The sequence below is a fragment of the Gossypium arboreum genome, chromosome 8, assembly GCF_025698485.1.
Source record: "Gossypium arboreum isolate Shixiya-1 chromosome 8, ASM2569848v2, whole genome shotgun sequence".
Classification (NCBI taxonomy): domain Eukaryota; kingdom Viridiplantae; phylum Streptophyta; class Magnoliopsida; order Malvales; family Malvaceae; genus Gossypium; species Gossypium arboreum.
In genome coordinates, this window is record NC_069077.1 from 46,146,417 (window position 1) to 46,165,643 (window position 19,227).

Consider the following 19,227-nt stretch of genomic DNA (forward strand, 5'->3'; position numbering starts at 1 on the left):
AATTACATTCATTCATCTTGCTTACATAATTCATTAGTACTTATTCATCCATTTTCAATTAACAAATTTACCTTTTCATAACATCATGAACAATAATCAAGTTGTATACATGCCTTTCCACTACTAAGGTCATCGTTCGAAAGAAAAAGGTACCTCTTACTTCTAAGTCCATTAATAATTTGTCTAACTTACCTGATGTTGAAGAAGATGAGTACTACCCTATAATGAACAATATCAGTTGGGATTTTCTTCAACAAGTGCTTGATGTTGTGACAAATCTGAGATCACAATGGATTATAAGAAAATATGGGAGCCATTCTTGTCGAAGGGAATACCTAAAACTAGTAGCAAAGGTATGGTTTTATTTCATTCGCTATAGTTTTATGCCAATCTTACATAGTTCCACCATCTCGATGGAACGGATGCTCTTGTTATATGCAATCTTGACAGAAAAGTCCATTAATGTTGGGAAAATAATTCTCAAGGAGATTCATGATTATTGTGCTAAAAGGAAGATAGGAAGTGCTTATTTTTCATCATTAATCACTTCACTTTACTTAAGGGCCCATGTTAAAACACAAGCAAATCTGAAAGGACAATATGTTCAAGGGTCCATTACAAATCATGATCTTGAAAGGTTAGTAGAGAAGGTGCATGAGCTGAATCAAGGCGAGCAAGAAGAGCCAACTGAGCCAGATACCAAGGAGTCAACAAAGAAAACTGAAACTGAAGCTAATTTACTTACAGACACTGAAGAAGAAGAATCTGACAAGGAACGGAATAGTCCTAAACCAGTTGAAGGATCTGCAACCCCTGAACTAGAGGTTGAGGTAGAAAAAGAAACAATCAAGCTAAGTGTTGAACCTAAATCTACAACTCCAATGTAGACTTCTGCAAGTGCTTCAAAGAAATCAGAGTTGTCAATTATGATGGATATGTGCAAGTTCATGTACAATGAACAACAAACTTACTAGAAATAAGCTAAAATTAGAGATGACTCAATTCGAAATACTTTTAAGAATATCTCTAATACTTTTGTTCCTTAGTTCCCAGATACTATCTTTGAGACATGGACAGAAGATACTGACTATTCAAGCAAAGATGGAGCTAAAGAAGATAAGGGGAAGGAGTCAGAAAAATAAAAGAGGGGATTCTTGGCTTGTTATTTATTTAATCATTTTTAGGTCTTTAGGAATCTATTTCTTTTGTAATTAGAATTTAATTTCTGTAGAATAAAGCATAACAAGCATGAATAAACTTAACACTTCTTTAGAAAGAAAAAGACTAAGTAATGTGGTAACGGAAATGAATATGTCTAGGATTGGGTTATTAGGAAAGATTTGGTATGTGACAGCCCTAAATTGACCCTAGTCAGAAAGTGGTTTCGAGACCGCTAAATCGAGTCACCAAAGTATTTGAATATGATATTTATTGTCTAAAATATGTGAATATGACTGTGTGAAAGTTTTAAGCTTCGATTTAGTCGATTGCATGTGAATTTAGTTAATAGGACTTATGTGTGACACTTTTGAAATGTGATAGGTTAATCTATAAGGATCGATTAATTCATGTTAGAAAATGCTTGTACTTGCATGTCAAATTATCCAAAATTTTAGGTAGTGGCCGGCCATGCTATGGGGTAAAACATATTATAAACATTTTGTGTTAATATGTTGTGTGAAGAATAATAAAATATGAGGGGAGTGGGAGGAGAAACCAAAGTTGTTTCATCCTTGCTCCCCCATTTTGCCGTAACTTGAGGAAGGAAGAAGGAAATAAGTGTTCATCTTTTAACATCTTTGGCCGAAAATTCTAAGAAGAAAGGGGAAGGGGAAACAAACATTCGGCCACTCCTTCTAGTCTTGAATAAGGTATGTAATTCATGGTAGCTTTTGAAATTGTTGAATGTATTAAGCTAGTTACTAAGTCCCTTAGTTAGCCCATGTCCAAATTTTGAATCTTGTTGGTAACATGAGTAATCGGTTAAGAGAAAATGTTCAAGAAATGGTTGTTGTTCATGTTATTTGGATGAAAAAAAATGGTATTTAGGTGAAGTAGAGTCTAACAAATGAGCACATATGTGCATTAGTTGCTAAATGGAGAAAAATCGGCTAACAAGTTGTGTACTAAGGCCGAATATGATTTTGAATATTATTGGGTAATGTATATGTTTTGAATTGATGGAGTGGAGAGGATGCTTTAATTGTGTTATGAACAATTATATGTTAAATTAAGGTTTGCTAAGCTAGCTATTAAGGTGAAATGCAAATGTTAGTATTTGATTGCTAGTGTATATATGTGTATTAGCCGAGTTTTGAACTTGAATAATGGTTTGAGCACCATGTGTTGTATTGAGATTGTTTGAGTGAATTTATAGATATTTATATGATGAATTCGATTGTTGATATACATGCTTAAATAAAATGTATACAAAGAATGTGTGAGAGAGTGATTTGGTAATAATCTGCTTGGGGACAGCAGCAGTAAGGTGATTTTGGAAAATCGCCATAATTTGTAGGAGTTGAGTTAGAAGCTGAATAAATTATGTCATTAAAGCTTGAAGAGTCTAGTTTCTTACAAAAGAAACTATAAAAACAAAAGAGTTACCGATCTTGAGATATTTGAAGTATTGTGGGGCTGAGTAAAAATGACTACTAGATTCCCTGTTCTGTTTTTATAAAATCAGTATAAATTGTACAAAAATGGCCCTAAGATACAATTTATATTCCTAGACTCCTTAATGAGTCTAGTTTGAAATGAAATAAACGAGAACATATTTTGAATTCTGTACAATGAGAAATTTGATTCGTAGTGAAGAGTAGTCAGTTTAGTCAAACAGTGAAACAAGGTGAACTTTAAGAAAAATCTGGTATTGTTGGGCTAAACTAAAAATTTTGAAAATTTTAAGGATAATAGATAAATGAGTCTTCTGTCAAGAAAAATTTACGGCAATTGATTTGGAGTTTCGTAGCTCCAGTTATAAAAACGTTAGTGACTGTTGCTCAGGAAGTCAGCTTATAGGGAAATTGTAAATATATTGTAAACATTAATGAAAATTTGCTAATGAATTATTTATTGATTTTTATAAAGCTTACTATAATCCATATGTATTATATTCTGAAAGTAATACTTGAATAGTCGATTAATGACTAGTTAAAATTTGTTGAACTTAAGCTCAAGAGCATAGGGGGGCAATTTCAGATAAGGGAAAAGAGAAAGTAACCGAGTAGCCACCCCGCAACTGTACCAAATATCCGAGGTAAGTCTTCGAGTAATGAAACTTAGTTTATGATTTGATTATGTCATGACATATAAGCATAACAAATAAACGGTGATATAATGATTCTACTTGAATTATATATTGAGGTGATTAGTTTATACCTATGACGGGTAACTGAATGTGCATAGAGATCACGTTATAAAGCCAATCAAAATCATGCTCTTTGTATGTGGCTATTGAGCCGAAATTGGTAAGGTTTGATAAGTGTCTTGTGTTTGAGCTTTAATAATGAAGATGAAATATGGATGTGTCATGATTTATTGATATATGTGCATGATTATTGAATGATATCCGGCTAAATCAAGGCATTTGTGCTAGTGACTATATCCGGCTAAGTCCCGAAGGCATTTGTGCTATTGACTATATCCGGCTAAGTCCCAAAGGCATTTGTGCTAGTGACTATATCCGGCTAAGTCCGAAGGCATTTGTGCTATTGACTATATCCGGCTAAGACCAAGGCATTTGTGCGAGTTGCTATATCCGCTAAATCAAGGTACTTGGGTTTGGAAATGAGCGATCTTGCTATAATAATTTCAATTAATACGCTTATAAAATCCAAACAATAAGGTATGTTTCGTATATGCGCTCTATTGATTAACAACTTCCGGCTTTTAGTTAGGTTTGATCCTCGTATGAATATACCTGGTTGAGGTGTGAAGTAAGTGTGATTTTGGGAATATGCGTATATGCAACTATTCATTTAGTCATATGAACGCTGTATTTTAGTCGTAAATGATTTCATTACTTGAACTTACTAAGCATTAAAATGCTTACTCTGTTACTTTGATTCTCTGTTTTATAGATTTTGTTCGTCAGCTATCGGACTCGAGAGTGTCAAAGTCGAAGTCATCCACACTATCTAAGCCACTTTTTGGTACTCTTTTAGTTCAATTTTGAAAATGGCATGTATAGGGCTGACCCTTGTTGTTAATTAAGTACCCTTTGGTAATGTGTATTCGTATAGCCATGCGAAAATGGCTCGTATATTTCGAAGTATAACATTATGGTCTTGTGATATGGTTATTAAGTGGTGTGGAAATGTTTGGTAACGACTAGCCATTGGAATGGCCAATCATGGTCCTATTGGTGCTACGTACGTCATAGCTAATCGGGATTAACCTTGATAATAATGTGTGTCAATTTGCTATTTGATTCATGGAAAATTTTGAAATAGGTAAAATTTACCTTAAAATAGATGCTGACAGCAGCAGTGACGTAAGTTGGAAAAATCACTAAAAATAGTAGAAATGGAATTAAATAGTGAATAAATTATATAATCGAATATTGATGAGTATATTTTCATATGAAAGAAACGGAACAACCATATGAGCCGTATTTTATGAGATGTTTAAGTTTTTGTGAAACAGGGCCAGAGCAATTTCTGGATCCCCTGTCTTGACTTTGGAAATTCAATATAAATTAACCAGAGATAATTAGAAGTCATGCTCTATATGTACAAATTCTTTTTTGAGTCTAGTTTCATTAGAAACAAATGGCATAAGTATTGAAGCCCTGTACAGGGAGATATGTAAGTCGTAATGCAAAAAGGTCAGAGTAGTTGAACCCTGAAACGGTGGAGACTTTAACTAATAAACTGTACTAATTGGCTTGACCAAAAATTCTAGAAAACAATTTGTAGATGGAAATATGAGTCTAGTTTCAGAAAAAATTTACGGAATCGGTTTTCAAGTTTTGGAACTCGAGATATGATTTTTAAAGTAACTGTGATGCAGTTAGCCAGGTTGTCTGGAAATTTTAAAATGAACTGTGTAAGTAAATGAATTAAGTCCGTTAACACCTCGTGTTCGACTCGGGGAACGGTCTCGGGTACGGGGTGTTACATTTAATTTGGTATCAAAGCTATGGTTTAGTCGATTCTAGGACTACCGTAATACATTCGGGTTTAGCTATACATGCCATTATGTGTTTATTGATAGTGTGGTGATTTCTGACGGTTAAAAAAATGTGTTTACTTATAGTAATGGATCCCGATCCCAACCGAGTGGTAGCTGATGATGTTGAGAGTGTAGCGCCTGCTCCCGCACAAGGGACAGCGCCGGCGGACTCTCAACCTATTGCTAGTAATCAGAATGATGAAGCTAGACAGGCTTTTTATAGCGTAATGAATGAATGGTTCAATCAGTACATTCGAACTAATACGGCTGTTCCACAACCCCCATTCCCGACCAATACAACCCTCAGACTGCGATACCTCCCAGAATCGACGAGATAAGGTTAAATAAGGCCCCAGTTGATGAATCGAAAACATGGGGCTCTGAATTTAAGGCTACAGACAATGATGATGCCGAGCAAGCTGAATTTTGGTTGGACAACACTATTCGGTACTTGATGAACTATCTTGCACACCGATGAATGCCTTAAGTGTACTATCTCCTTGCTACGAGATTTCGCCTATTATTGGTGGAATACGTTGATTTCTGCAGCCCAGAGAGCAAGTAACTTGGGAGTTTTTCCAAACCGAAGTTTGAAAAAAGTATATCACCGAGATTCATTGATCAAAACGGAAAGAATTTCTTGAACTTAAACAAGGTTCCATGTCGGTTCATCGATTATGAACGAAAGTTTGTAAGGCTTAGCCAGACGCCGAGAATGCATTTCCTCGAAGTCGTAATGTGCAAACGTTTCGAAGATGGACTGAACGAAGATATAAAACTGTGTGTTGGCATTTTAGAAATCAGAGAATTTGTGGTACTTGTCGAGCGAGCTTGCAAAGCCAAAGAGCTCAGTAAGGAGAAAAGAAAAGCTTATTGGGAGCAAAAGAGTTTCGTAAGAGATCTTCGGGGAAGCCCTTTCAACAGTCATCGAAGAAATTCAGAGATGATTTAGGCCGATCTAAAGACACTTCGGGCTTTTCTAGACGAGATCGTGATCGACCCCCTGTGAGTACACGAGTCACTTCGGTTTCCAGTGTTGGAAATGATCGTCGGGACAGGACAGAGTGCCAGTATTGTGGTAAATGGCATTCGGGGAGTTGTAGATTCCATGAACGCTCCTGTTATAAGTGCGGAGCAGCTGACCACTTTATCAAGAATTGCCCGAGACTGTCTGAACAAAATGTAAATCAGAGTGGGAAATCGGGTGCTACTACTGCTCGAAGTAGACCATCTAAAAATGCGGGGAATGCTAGTGGCGATCAGAGAGGATCTAGAGATGTTACTACCAGATCTGAGGCTCGTGCTCCTGCTAGAGCTTATGCTATACGTGCACGCGAGGATGCTTTTTCGCCTGATGTTATTACCGGTACTTTCACTCTCCTTGATACTAATGTGATTGCATTGATTGACCCTGGTTCTACTCATTCTTAATATGTGAGACTTTAGCATCCAGTAAGACTTTACCTGTTGAGTCTACTGAGTTCGTTATTAGAGTGTCGAATCCCTTGGGTCATTATGTGCTTGTTGATAAGGTGTGTAAGAAATGCCCCCTAGTAATTTGAGGTTCCTGTTTCCTGGCTAACTTGATGCTTTTACCGTTTAATGAATTTGATGTTATTCTCGGTTTGGATTGGTTGACCGTACATGATGCGGTTGTGAATTGTAAAAGTAAGACTATTGATTTGAGGTGTGCAAATAATGAGATAATCCGAGTTGAGTCTACTGTCTTGAATGGATTGCCAACAATAATATCCTCGATGTTAGCTCAAAAATATGTGAGTAAGGGGTGTGAAGCGTATCTTGCGTACGTACTTGATAATAAAGAATCAGGAAAGAAACTTGAGTCGGTACCAGTGGTTTGTGAATATTCGGATGTTTTTCCCAAAGAATTACCAGGGTTACCACCTGTTCGGGAGGTAAAGTTTGGCATCGAACTTGTACCTGGGACTACACCGATTTCGATAGCTCCGTATCGTATGGCACCAACGGAATTAAAGGAATTGAAAGCTCAGTTGCAAGAGTTGATGGATAGAGGTTTCGCTCGACCAAGTTTCTTACCTTGGGGTGCACCAGTATTGTTTGTGAAAAAGAAGGACGGAACCATAAGGTTGTGCATCGACTATCGTCAGCTGAATAAAGTGACAATAAAGAATAAATATCCGTTACCGCGTATTAATGATTTGTTTGATCAACTAAAGGGAGCCTCAGTGTTTTCAAAGATAGATTTGAGATCGGGCTATTATCAATTGCGAATTCGGGATTCGGATATACCCAAAACTGCTTTCAGAACGAGATACGGTCATTACGAGTTCTTAGTGATGCCGTTTGGGCTCACTAATGCCCCTGCGGTATTTATGGATTTGATGAATCGATCTTCGACCGCTTTTGGATCGGTTTGTAGTTGTGTTTATCGATGATATTTTGGTCTATTCGAGAAATGAAACCGATCATGTTGAACACAGGATTAGTCTTGCGATTTTACGGATAAGCGGTTATATGCTAAGTTCAGAAGTGTGAGTTCGGTTAAGAGAGGTTAGCTTCTTAGGTCATGTGGTATCTCAGACGGTATTCGAGTTGATCCGAGCAAAATTTCAGCCATACTTAACTGGAAGCCCCCGAGAAATATTACTGAGGTTCGGAGCTTTTTGGGACTTGTCGGTTACTACAGACGGTTTGTAAAGGGTTTCTCAATGATAGCCACACCAATGACGAAGCTACTTCAGAAAGGTGTTAAGTTCGAATGGTTAGAAAAATGTCAGAAAAGTTTCGATCAACTAAAAACTTACTTGACTGAAGCTCCAGTGCTAGTGCAGCCTGAATCAGGCAAAGATTTTGTCATTTACAGTGACGCATCCTTACTTGGGTTGGGTTGTGTATTGATGCAAGAAGGTCGAGTTGTAGCGTATGCGTCAAGGCAATTGAAGCCATATGAGAAAAATTATCCAACCCATGATCTCGAATTAGCTGCTATCATATTCGCTTTGAAAATATGGAGACACTACTTATTTGGTGAGAAGTGCCATGTATTTTCGGATCACAAAAGTCTCAAATATTTGATGACACAAAGAGATTTGAATCTGCGACAAAGACGTTGGCTCGAGTTGTTAAAAGATTATGAGCTTGTCATTGACTATCACCCGGGAAAGGCTAATGTGGTTGCGGATGCCTTAAGTCGTAAATCACTGTTTTCTTTACGAGCGATGAATGTACATTTGTCGGTTCTATCCGATAATGTGTTAGTAGCAGAAATAAAGGCCAAACCATTGTTGATTCATCAAATTCGTGAAGCTCAGAAAGTCGATGATGAATTGGTTGCAAAACGAGCTGAATGTGTTTCGAATAAGGAATCAGAGTTTCAAATTGATGATGATGATTGTTTGAGGTTCAGAAGTCGTTTGTGTGTTCCAAGAAATTCAGAACTTATTTCGACAATTCTGAACGAAGCTCATTGTAGCCGAATGTCAATTCACCCGGGGAGTACGAAAATGTACAACGATCTGAGACGTCAGTTTTGGTGGCATGGTATGAAACGAGACATTTCCGATTTTGTTTCGAAGTATTTAATATGTCAACAAGTGAAAGCGGAACATCAAGTCCCTACAGGACTACTTTAGCCGATCATGATACCCGAGTGGAAGTGGGATCGAGTCACGATGGATTTTGTATCTGGATTGCCATTGTCATCAAGCAAGAAAGATGCGATCTGGGTTGTTGTTGATAGACTGACAAAGTTGGCTCATTTTATTCCTGTACGTACGGATTATTCCCTTGACAAGCTAGCTGAAATGTATGTATCTCAGATTGTAAGGTTACATGGAGTACCTATTTCCATTATGTCAGATAGAGATCCGAGATTCACATCGCGATTTTGGAAGAAATTGCAAGAAACTTTGGGTACCAAGTTGCATTTTAGCACCGCTTTTCATCCTCAGACTGATGGCCAATCTGAACGGATAATTTAGATACTCGAAGATATGTTGAGGTGTTGCATTCTTGAGTTTGGTGGTTCATAGGAACGGTATTTACCTTTGATTGAATTCACTTACAATAATAGTTTTCAGTCAAGCATTAAGATGGCACCTTACGAGGCTTTGTACGGTCATAAATGCCGTACACCATTGTTTTGGACCGAGCTTGGTGAAAGTAAAATTTTCGGAGTTGATTTGATTAAAGATGCTTTGAGCGAAAGTAAAGATAATTCGTGAAAGTCTGAAGGCGATCGATCGTCAAGTCGTCGCGATTTAAAACGAAGAGATATTGAGTATCGTGGGAGACAAAGTGTTTCTTAAAGTTTCACCTTTGAAAAGATACTCGATTTGGCCGTAAGGGCAAACCGAGTCCGAGGTTCATAGGCCGCATTTAAATATCCGAACGAGTTGGTCCAAATGGCATATAGATTGATTTTACCCCGATCTCGAAAAGATTCACAACGTTTTTCATGTTTCGATGCTTCAACGTTACAGATCTGATCCTTCGCACATAATTAATCCCTCCGAGGTTGAAATTCAATCCGATATGAGTTATGAAGAAGAACCGATTCGTATCCTAGCTCGTGAAGTGAAAGAATTACGAAATAAAAAGGTTCCTTTAGTAAAAGTGTTATGGCACAAGCACAGGATCGAAGAAGCTACTTGGGAAACTGAGAACTCTATGAAAGAACGATACCCAAACCTATTTACCGGTAAGATTTTTGAGGACGAAAATTTCTTAAAGTGGGGGAGAGTTGTGACAGCCCCAAATTGACCCTAGTCGGAAAGTGGTTTCGAGACCGCTAAATCGAGTCACCAAAGTATTTGAATATGATATTTATTGTCTAAAATATGTGAATATGATTGTGTGAAAGTTTTAAGCTTCGATTTAGTCGATTGCATGTGAATTTAGTTAATAGGACTTATGTGTGACACTTTTGAAATGTGATAGGTTAATCTATAAGGATCTATTAATGCATGTTAGAAAATGCTTGTACTTGCATGTCAAATTACCCAAAATTTTAGGTAGTGGCCGGCCATGCTATGGGGTAAAACATATTATAAACATTTTGTGTTAATATGTTGTGTGAAGAATAATAAAATATGAGGGGAGTGGGAGGAGAAACCAAAGTTGTTTCATCCTTGCTCCCCCATTTTGCCGTAACTTGAGGAAGGAAGAAGAAAGGAAATAAGTGTTCATCTTTTAACATCTTTGGCCGAAAATTCTAAGAAGAAAGGGGAAGGGGAAACAAACATTCGGCCACTCCTTCTAGTCTTGAATAAGGTATGTAATTCATGGTAGCTTTTGAAATTGTTGAATGTATTAAGCTAGTTACTAAGTCCCTTAGTTAGCCCATGTCCAAATTTTAAATCTTGTTGGTAACATGAGTAATGGGTTAAGAGAAAATGTTCAAGAAATGGTTGTTGTTCATGTTATTTGGATGAAAAAAAATGGTAGTTAGGTGAAGTAGAGTCTAACAAATGAGCACATATGTGCATTAGTTGCTAAATGGAGAAAAATCAGCTAACAAGTTGTGTACTAAGGCCGAATATGATTTTGGATATTATTGGGTAATGTATGTGTTTTGAATTGATGGAGTGGAGAGGATGTTTTAATTGTGTTATGAACAATTATATGTTAAATTAAGGTTTGCTAAGCTAGCTATTAAGGTGAAATGCAAATGTTAGTATTTGATTGCTAGTGTATATATGTGTATTAGCTTGAGTTTTGAACTTGAATAATGGTTTGAGCACCATGTGTTGTATTGAGATTGTTTGAGTGAATTTATAGATATTTATATGATGAATTGATTGTTGATATACATGCTTAAATAAAATGTATACAAAGAATGTGAGAGAGTGATTTGGTAATAATCGCTTGGGGACAGCAGCAGAAGGTGATTTTGGAAAATCGCCATAATTTGTAGGAGTTGAGTTAGAAGCTGAATAAATTATGTCATTAAAGCTTGAAGAGTCTAGTTTCTTACAAAAGAAACTATAAAAACAAAATAGTTACCGATCTTGAGATATTTGAAGTATTGTGGGGCTGAGTAAAAATGACTACTAGATTCCCTGTTCTGTTTTTATAAAATCAGTATAAATTGTACAAAAATGGCCCTAAGATACAATTTATATGCTTAGACTCCTTAATGAGTCTAGTTTGAAATGAAATAAACGAGAACATATTTTGAATTCTGTACAATGAGAAATTTGATTCGTAGAGAAGAGTAGTCAGTTTAGTCAAACAGTGAAACAAGTTGAACTTTAAGAACAATCTGGTATTGTTGGGCTAAACTAAAAATTTTGAAAATTTTAAGGATAATAGATAAATGAGTCTTCTGTCAAGAAAAATTCACGGAAATTGATTTGGAGTTTCGTAGCTCCAGTTATAAAAACTTTAGTGACTGTTGATTAGGAAGTCAGCTTATAGGGAAATTGTAAATATATTGTAAACATTAATGAAAATTTGCTAATGAATTATTTATTGATTTTTATAAAGCTTACTATAATCCATATGTATTATATTCTGAAAGTAATACTTGAATAGTCGATTAATGACTAGTTAAAATTTGTTGAACTTAAGCTCAAGAGCATAGGGGGGCAATTTCAGATAAGGGAAAAGAGAAAGTAACCGAGTAGCCACCCCACAACTATACCAAATATCCGAGGTAAGTCTTCGAGTAATGAAACTTAGTTTATGATTTGATTAAGTCATGACATATAAGCATAACAAATAAACGGTGATATAATGATTCTACCTGAATTATATATTGAGGTGATTAGTTTATACCTATGACGGGTAACCGAATGTGCATAGAGATCACGTTATAAAGCCAATCAAAATCATGCTCTTTGTATGTGGCTATTGAGCCGAAATTGGTAAGGTTTGATAAGTGTCTTGTGTTTGAGCTTTAATAATGAAGATGAAATATGGATGTGTCATGATTTATTGATATATGTGCATGATTATTCGAATGATATCCGGGCTAAGTCCCGAAGGTATTTGTGCTAGTGACTATATCCGGGCTAAGTCCCGAAGGCATTTGTGCTATTGACTATATCCGGCTAAGTCCCAAGGCATTTGTGCTAGTAACTATATCCGAGCTAAACTCAAGGCATTTGTGCTATTGACTATATCCTGCTAAGACCAAGGCATTTGTGAGAGTTGCTATATCCGCTAAATCAAGGTACTTGGGTTTGGAAATGAGCGATCTTGCTGTAATAATTTCAATTAATATGCTCATAAAATCCAAACGATAAGGTATGTTTCGTATATGCGCTCTATTGATTAACAACTTCCGGCTTTTAGTTAGGTTTGATCCCCTGTGTATGAATATACTGGTTGAGGTGTGAAGTAAGTGTGATTTTGGGAATATGCGTATATGCAACTATTCATTTAGTCATATGAACACTGTACTTTAGTCGTAAATGATTTCATTACTTGAACTTACTAAGCATTAAAATGCTTACTCTGTTACTTTGATTCTCTGTTTTATAGATTTTGTTCGTCAGCTATCGGACTCAGAGTGTCAAAGTCGAAGTCATCCACACTATCTAAGCCACTTTTTGGTACTCTTTTAGTTCAATTTTGAAAATGGCATGTATAGGGCTGACCCTTGTTGTTAATTAAGTACCCTTTGGTAATGTGTATTCAGATAGCCATGCTAAAATGGCTCGATATTTCAAGTATAACATTATGGTCTTGTGATATGGTTATTAAGTGGTGTGGAAATGTTTGGTAACAACTAGCCATTGGAATGGTCAATCATGGTCCTATTGGTGCTACGTACGTCATGGCTAATCGGGATTACCCTTGATAATAATGTGTGTCAATTTGCTATTTGATTCATGGAAAATTTTGAAATAGGTAAAATTTACCTTAAAATAGATGCTGACAGCAGAGTGACGTAAGTTGGAAAAATCACTAAAAATAGTAGGAATGAAATTAAATAGTGAATAAATTATGTAATCGAATCTTGATGAGTCTATTTTCATATGAAAGAAACAGAACAACCATATGAGCCGTATTTTATGAGATGTTTAAGTTTTCGTGAAACAGGGCCAGAGCAATTTCTGGATCCCCTGTCTTGACTTTGGAAATTCAATATAAATTAACCAGAGATAATTAGAAGTCATGCTCTATATTTACAGATTCCTTTTTGAGTCTAGTTTCATTAGAAACAAATGGCATAAGTATTGAAGCCCTGTACGGGGAGATATGTAAGTCGTAATGCATGAAGGTCAGAGTAGTGAAACCCTAAAACAGGGGAGACTTTAACTAATAAAATGTACTAATTTGCTTGACCAAAATTTCTAGAAAAAAATTTTTAGATGGACATATGAGTTTAGTTTCAGGAAAAATTTACAGAATCAGTTTTCGAGTTTTGGAACTCGAGATATGATTTTTAAAGTAACTGTGATGCAGTTAGCCAGCTTGTCTAGAAATTTTAAAATGAACTGTGTAAGTAAATGAATTAAGTCCGTTAACACCTCGTGTTCGACTCCGGCAACGGTCTCGGGTACGGGGCGTTACATGGTATTTAAGCAGCCTTAATGACCCACCTCTCTTTCTTTACAACCCTACCTGGTGTTCAGTTTTCATTCATTACTTTGTTCTTGAAATGAGGACATTGCTTCTTTCTAAAGGGGGTAAGGAAAATAAATTGCTCAAATTTTTTTAAAAATTTTCAAGTATGTTTCAATCATTTCTTTCATAAGTATGTTTTGATAAATGAATGTTTAGAGACATTTTTTGTTAATGAGTAGTTTGTATGCAAGTATGAATGATGATTTTATCTGAGTGAATGTTGTTATCATGAAGAATGGAATGCTTGTATGATCTTAGCCTTAATAATGTTTGCCATGAAAACTTAGTTTCTCTTGAGATTAGACATGCATGAAAGTTTATATCTTTAAAATTGACTTAGTAACTTTCTTGAGGTGAAATCCTAGGGGACATAAAAATATAAAATGATATAGGCACTATTTCCTTGGATCGTTTGAGCCTTTTCAAGCCAACCCTATGATATTAGACCCTTGAAACTGTAATTTTGAGCTTAAATGCATTTTTATTACAATGAACCTACATTATAAGCCACATTACCATCTTTTTAAGTTATCCTAATTTTGTACACCCATCTTAACTAAAGTTGTCTTGGTAATCAACATTTGATGAAATTTTCAAAAAGATGAATGTGCTCATGCTTATAAATAGAAAAGAATGAGATGAAGAAAGAGCGAAGAAAATTTTCCTCAGTCTCCAAAAAGAAAATTGTATGAGCTTGAGTTCAAAATAAGTTTGGTGGTGTTCCAAATGTTCACTTAAAGAAAAAGGTTGTATTTCGAGAAATCCAAGACAAAGTTAAAGGTTAAGATTTTGCAACCAAAATGTCTCATCTCTCAAAATCCTTACCTTTAACCGAGCCCCATTACAACCTTATAAAAGACCTATTGATTTGATGATTATATGACCTACATTAGTGGAGAAGAAGTACTAAGTTCAACATATGAAGATCATAAATAAGCTTTCTGATCGTTTGCTTGATTGATAAGAAATTATGTTGAATGAAGAATGTTATCTGTGACTGTGACATACATACAAACTATGATTCATGTTGGCATATTTTGAAACTTAGTATGAAATTCTAAAAATGCTTGCATATAAATTACTTGTTAATAAAGAAGATCTATGAACATGAAGTTATTAATGCATGATTATGGGACAAAGATTGATGTTGCTTACACATTTAACAATTTTGCCTTAGCAAGACCTTCTGCTGTGCATAAACATTACTCGGGATGAGCAATGATTTAAGTTTGGGGGTGTGTAAACTGAAAAATATATAGGATTTTTCCTATGTAATTTATCACCTTTTTACTTAAATTCGTTGCTAAAACTAAGTAATTGTTTAATAAATTAATGAAATATGTGAAAATAATAAATTAGGACATGGAAATTATTAAAATGTGATTTTATACTTTATTATATAGTTTTCATGCATAAAATGACTTATTTTATATTTTTTGAACATATTATATTTTAAGACATAAAATGGGTCATGCATGATTAAATTAAATAATAAAATATAAAATTATATTTAATAATTCATTTTAAAATATTTCATTAATAATTTGGGTTTTAATTAATTATTTATTTTATTCTTTGGTCCTTTAATTTATTGATTTATTTTGGACAGGTCTGATAGCTTTGTTGGATTACAAAAACCATCCAAATTGAAGACCAAGTCAACCCAATTTCGGCTACAAATGGCTGTCCACATAAATTACTTTTTGGTTTAATTACATAAGGTCCTTACAATGTTGAAGAAATTAGAGATTTGCCCAAAAATTTACATTTGACCGAGTCCCATTCTTGAGTTGTTATGGCATTTAAATTGCTTAAAAATCAAGCAAAATTCAACTCAAAATCCACTAAGCATGGTCAGCCACTCATTGGAAAAGCTTGAAGAAACTAAACCTCTCTATTTTTAGCAAATTACCCTCCTCTCTTCACCTATAAATAAGACCTCATTTGATCCCTCATCAATCATCCCCCATCCCTCATCATTCTCTCTTCTCTTTCAATTCTCTTTAGCATTTTTCATTCCCCACACCTAGCATCATCTCTTCATAAAGATTTTAGCAATTAAGCCTCTTAAAGAGCCCTTGTTCGACCACCTTGGAGAGCCATCAGCAAAGGAGCAAAGCGAAGGAATAAAGAAGCCTCGTCGGTCAGAGTCTTGGGTGATAGCCACTCTGATTTGGGTTTAATCTTTCTTTTCTTTAATTTAATCTAAAAATGTTTACTATGTGTTCTTTGTTCTTGTTTACAACAATGTTAGCTTAATTTTAGTTAAGCTAGGATGATTGCTTTGATTAAATAATATTTATTTGATTCATGCTTATAATGTTTGAGCCTCAATCGATCATGTTTTCAATTAAAATCAAGTTTGTATTTCATTCATACGTGATTGAAATGCACCTGAATTAGCTGAGTGATCCTAGCCAGATGAAAACTAGTGGACACATAATTGAAATGTGCATGCTCAATTTAGATCCTAACCCGATTAAATTGCAAGTTACATAACAGCTCTAACCAAGCTCTGTTATCTGCATAGTTTTTAGATTTGTGTGATTAAATTGTTTCAAACCTAACACGTCCCTGTTATCTCACACGAATGCTAAGAAACCCTTAGTAAATAAGGATCAGTAAAATGCATATTTACTAAGTAAAAGATTCTGAAAGGACCTAATGTGGTTTCCAAACTCATGAAAGATCGAGTTGCCATGGAATGTTTTTCTGAATGTTATTAAACATGTTGATAATAAATTGAGTTTAATTAAAGTAATTGTCTTAGTTTATTTATGTTATAATTGTTGCAAATTGTGTTTAATTTTGCTAAAATCTATTTCATTCATACAGTATGCATACTTAGGATAATTTGCATTAGGGATCATTGCATTTAGTTTAATATATTCAATTTTAATCATCACTTCTCAATGATATTGTATTTTTATTTACCAACTTGGTTGTATAATTTACAATTAAGTGATTTAACACAAATACAATCCCTGTGGAGACGATAACTCGATACTTTCTTATTACTTGTTAACGACTGTGTACACTTGCACAAACCTATGTGTCAACTAACACATATTGGCCTAACGAATTAGTTACTTTGACACAAATTCAATTAACTCAACAGGTTTTTTTTTTTTGTCTGACACTAATGTTGTGCATGTATACAAGTGCATTGAACCCGGGTTAATCAAAGCATAAAAATTAACATCAAAGAAAATGTACCAATAATCACATCAGGTGCTGAATCCCCTTCGTAAGCTCAAATTACATACGCCTTAGCTAGTGCCTGAGCCTTAGATCGGACTCTAAAATCTTTCATCCCATTTCGACTATTCCCAACATGACCACTACTTTTAGATGGTCTCCCTCTCGAAGGCATGTTAACAGCCTGTGTGTTTTGAGCTTTATCTCTGTTGGATCTTTTAGGGCAATATTGAAGAAAATGTTCATATGAACCGCATTAAAAACACGCCCTATCTTTCAAATGACATTCTTCGAAATGTCTTATATTACACTACAAACACCCAGGCTTGTTACTATGAGTGCTCCCCACACTCGCTACAAAGGTAGCTTGGAGTCTCAAACTAGCCTGTTTCCCTCTATCTCTCCCAAAAAATCTAGATGTTGCTAACATATGACTGCGAGACTCTTTTGATTTCTTTGCTGAAGAAGAAAGTGTGTAACGCCCCCACACCCGAGACCGTCGCCGGAGTCGAGTATGAGGTGTTACTAAGCTTAGTTTAACATTTTTAGAACTTTGAATTATTTGTTTCTACATTCACAGCTTTTAAGCTACTTGCGTCACAGTCACAAGAAAAATCATATCTCGAGTTACAAAACTCGAAATTAAGATCTGTAAATTTCCCCGAATCTAGACTCATAAGAATATCTACTAATTTTTTTCTAGAATTTTTGGTTTGGCCAATTAGTACAGTTTATTAGTTAAAGTTACCCCTGTTTCAGGACTCAACTGGTCTGACCTCTATTTACTGCGAACCACATTTCTCTCTCTACAAAATTCATATGACTATGAGGTTTGTTTATACTAAAACTAGACTCAATAAGGATTCTGAGGATATAAAATACACCACCTAATTATATCTTTACAATTTATGGTTAATTTCTAAAGTAGGAACAGGGGATTCAGAAACTGCTATGACTCTGTTTCACTAAAATTAAAATATCTTCTAACATATACTTCCTTTACTTGTTTCATTTGTTTCATGTGAAACTAGACATAATAAGCTTCAATTTGATATGTATTTCACCACCAAATTCAATTTCTATGATTTTTAGTAAATTTTCAAACTCACGTTAGTGTTGCTACTGAGATTCATTTATGGTAAATTTCATCCTTTTATGAGTTTTTATGCACTAAGTATCTTAATAGTTTTCCTTAACATCAAACATAATCTAAACTAACCATTTTCATAATTTATCATTATCAAGCATTTCCTCAACCATTTCACAACCATACCATAAGATCATTTACACAAAATGGGTATATTGCTATACATGCCATACTTAAATTTACAAGCCATTTACCAAAAATCTTCGGATAGTGTGATGAGCCTTCGACCTATCCCGACTCTGAAATGGCTTGTCCAAAACTACAATGAGTAAGAAGGAGGAGTAAGCATAAATGCTTAGTAAGTTCATATGCAAATAATAAGTAACATAACAAACAGTTATACCATCAACATTAGCATACATCACTAAAACACATATCACATTTTAATCATTCTTCATCATTTTATTACCTTATCGTGGTTGTATCAATACTCAACCCGAGGGTTAAATACATACCTGTCCAAAATATCCATTTCATATCACTTACCAATACGTCTCTTTACATCTCGAAATTTTACTCCATTTGAGTAGAACTTTACCCATTGAACACATCGAATATAATTCGGATACATGGATAACTTGCACATAAGTGCCACATATTCAATCAAGCAATCATGTAACCCGCCCATAAGCGAACTCGGACTCAACTCAACGAGCTCGGCGTTCAGATCCATAAGTGAACTCGGACTCAACTCAACGAGTTCGGATGCCTAGTTACATCTCACGAACTCGGACTCAACTCAACGAGTTGGACATTCACATCCATAAGTGAACTCGGACTCAACTCAACGAGTTCGGATGCTCAACCATCCTAGTGACATGTCACTTGTATCCTAATCTATTCCTAAGGTTCAAACGGGCTTTTCCTCAAACACTTATCCTTGCCGTCTTCCGTAGAATGCCAAATCAATACTCTGTAACAATTATATTTAACAAGTAGTTCACATAATTTACATATTATTTGAAATTAACCACAAAGCATACATTTCATAATAAAATTCAGCATAACACATAATTAATATCAATAACTTAAAAATAACAATTATGCTACATTATTTACACATGAACTTACCTTGGTACCAAAATACAAAGATTTTGCAATTTAGTCCACAATCTTTTCTTTTCCTCGATTGAGGTCGATTCCACGTCTTT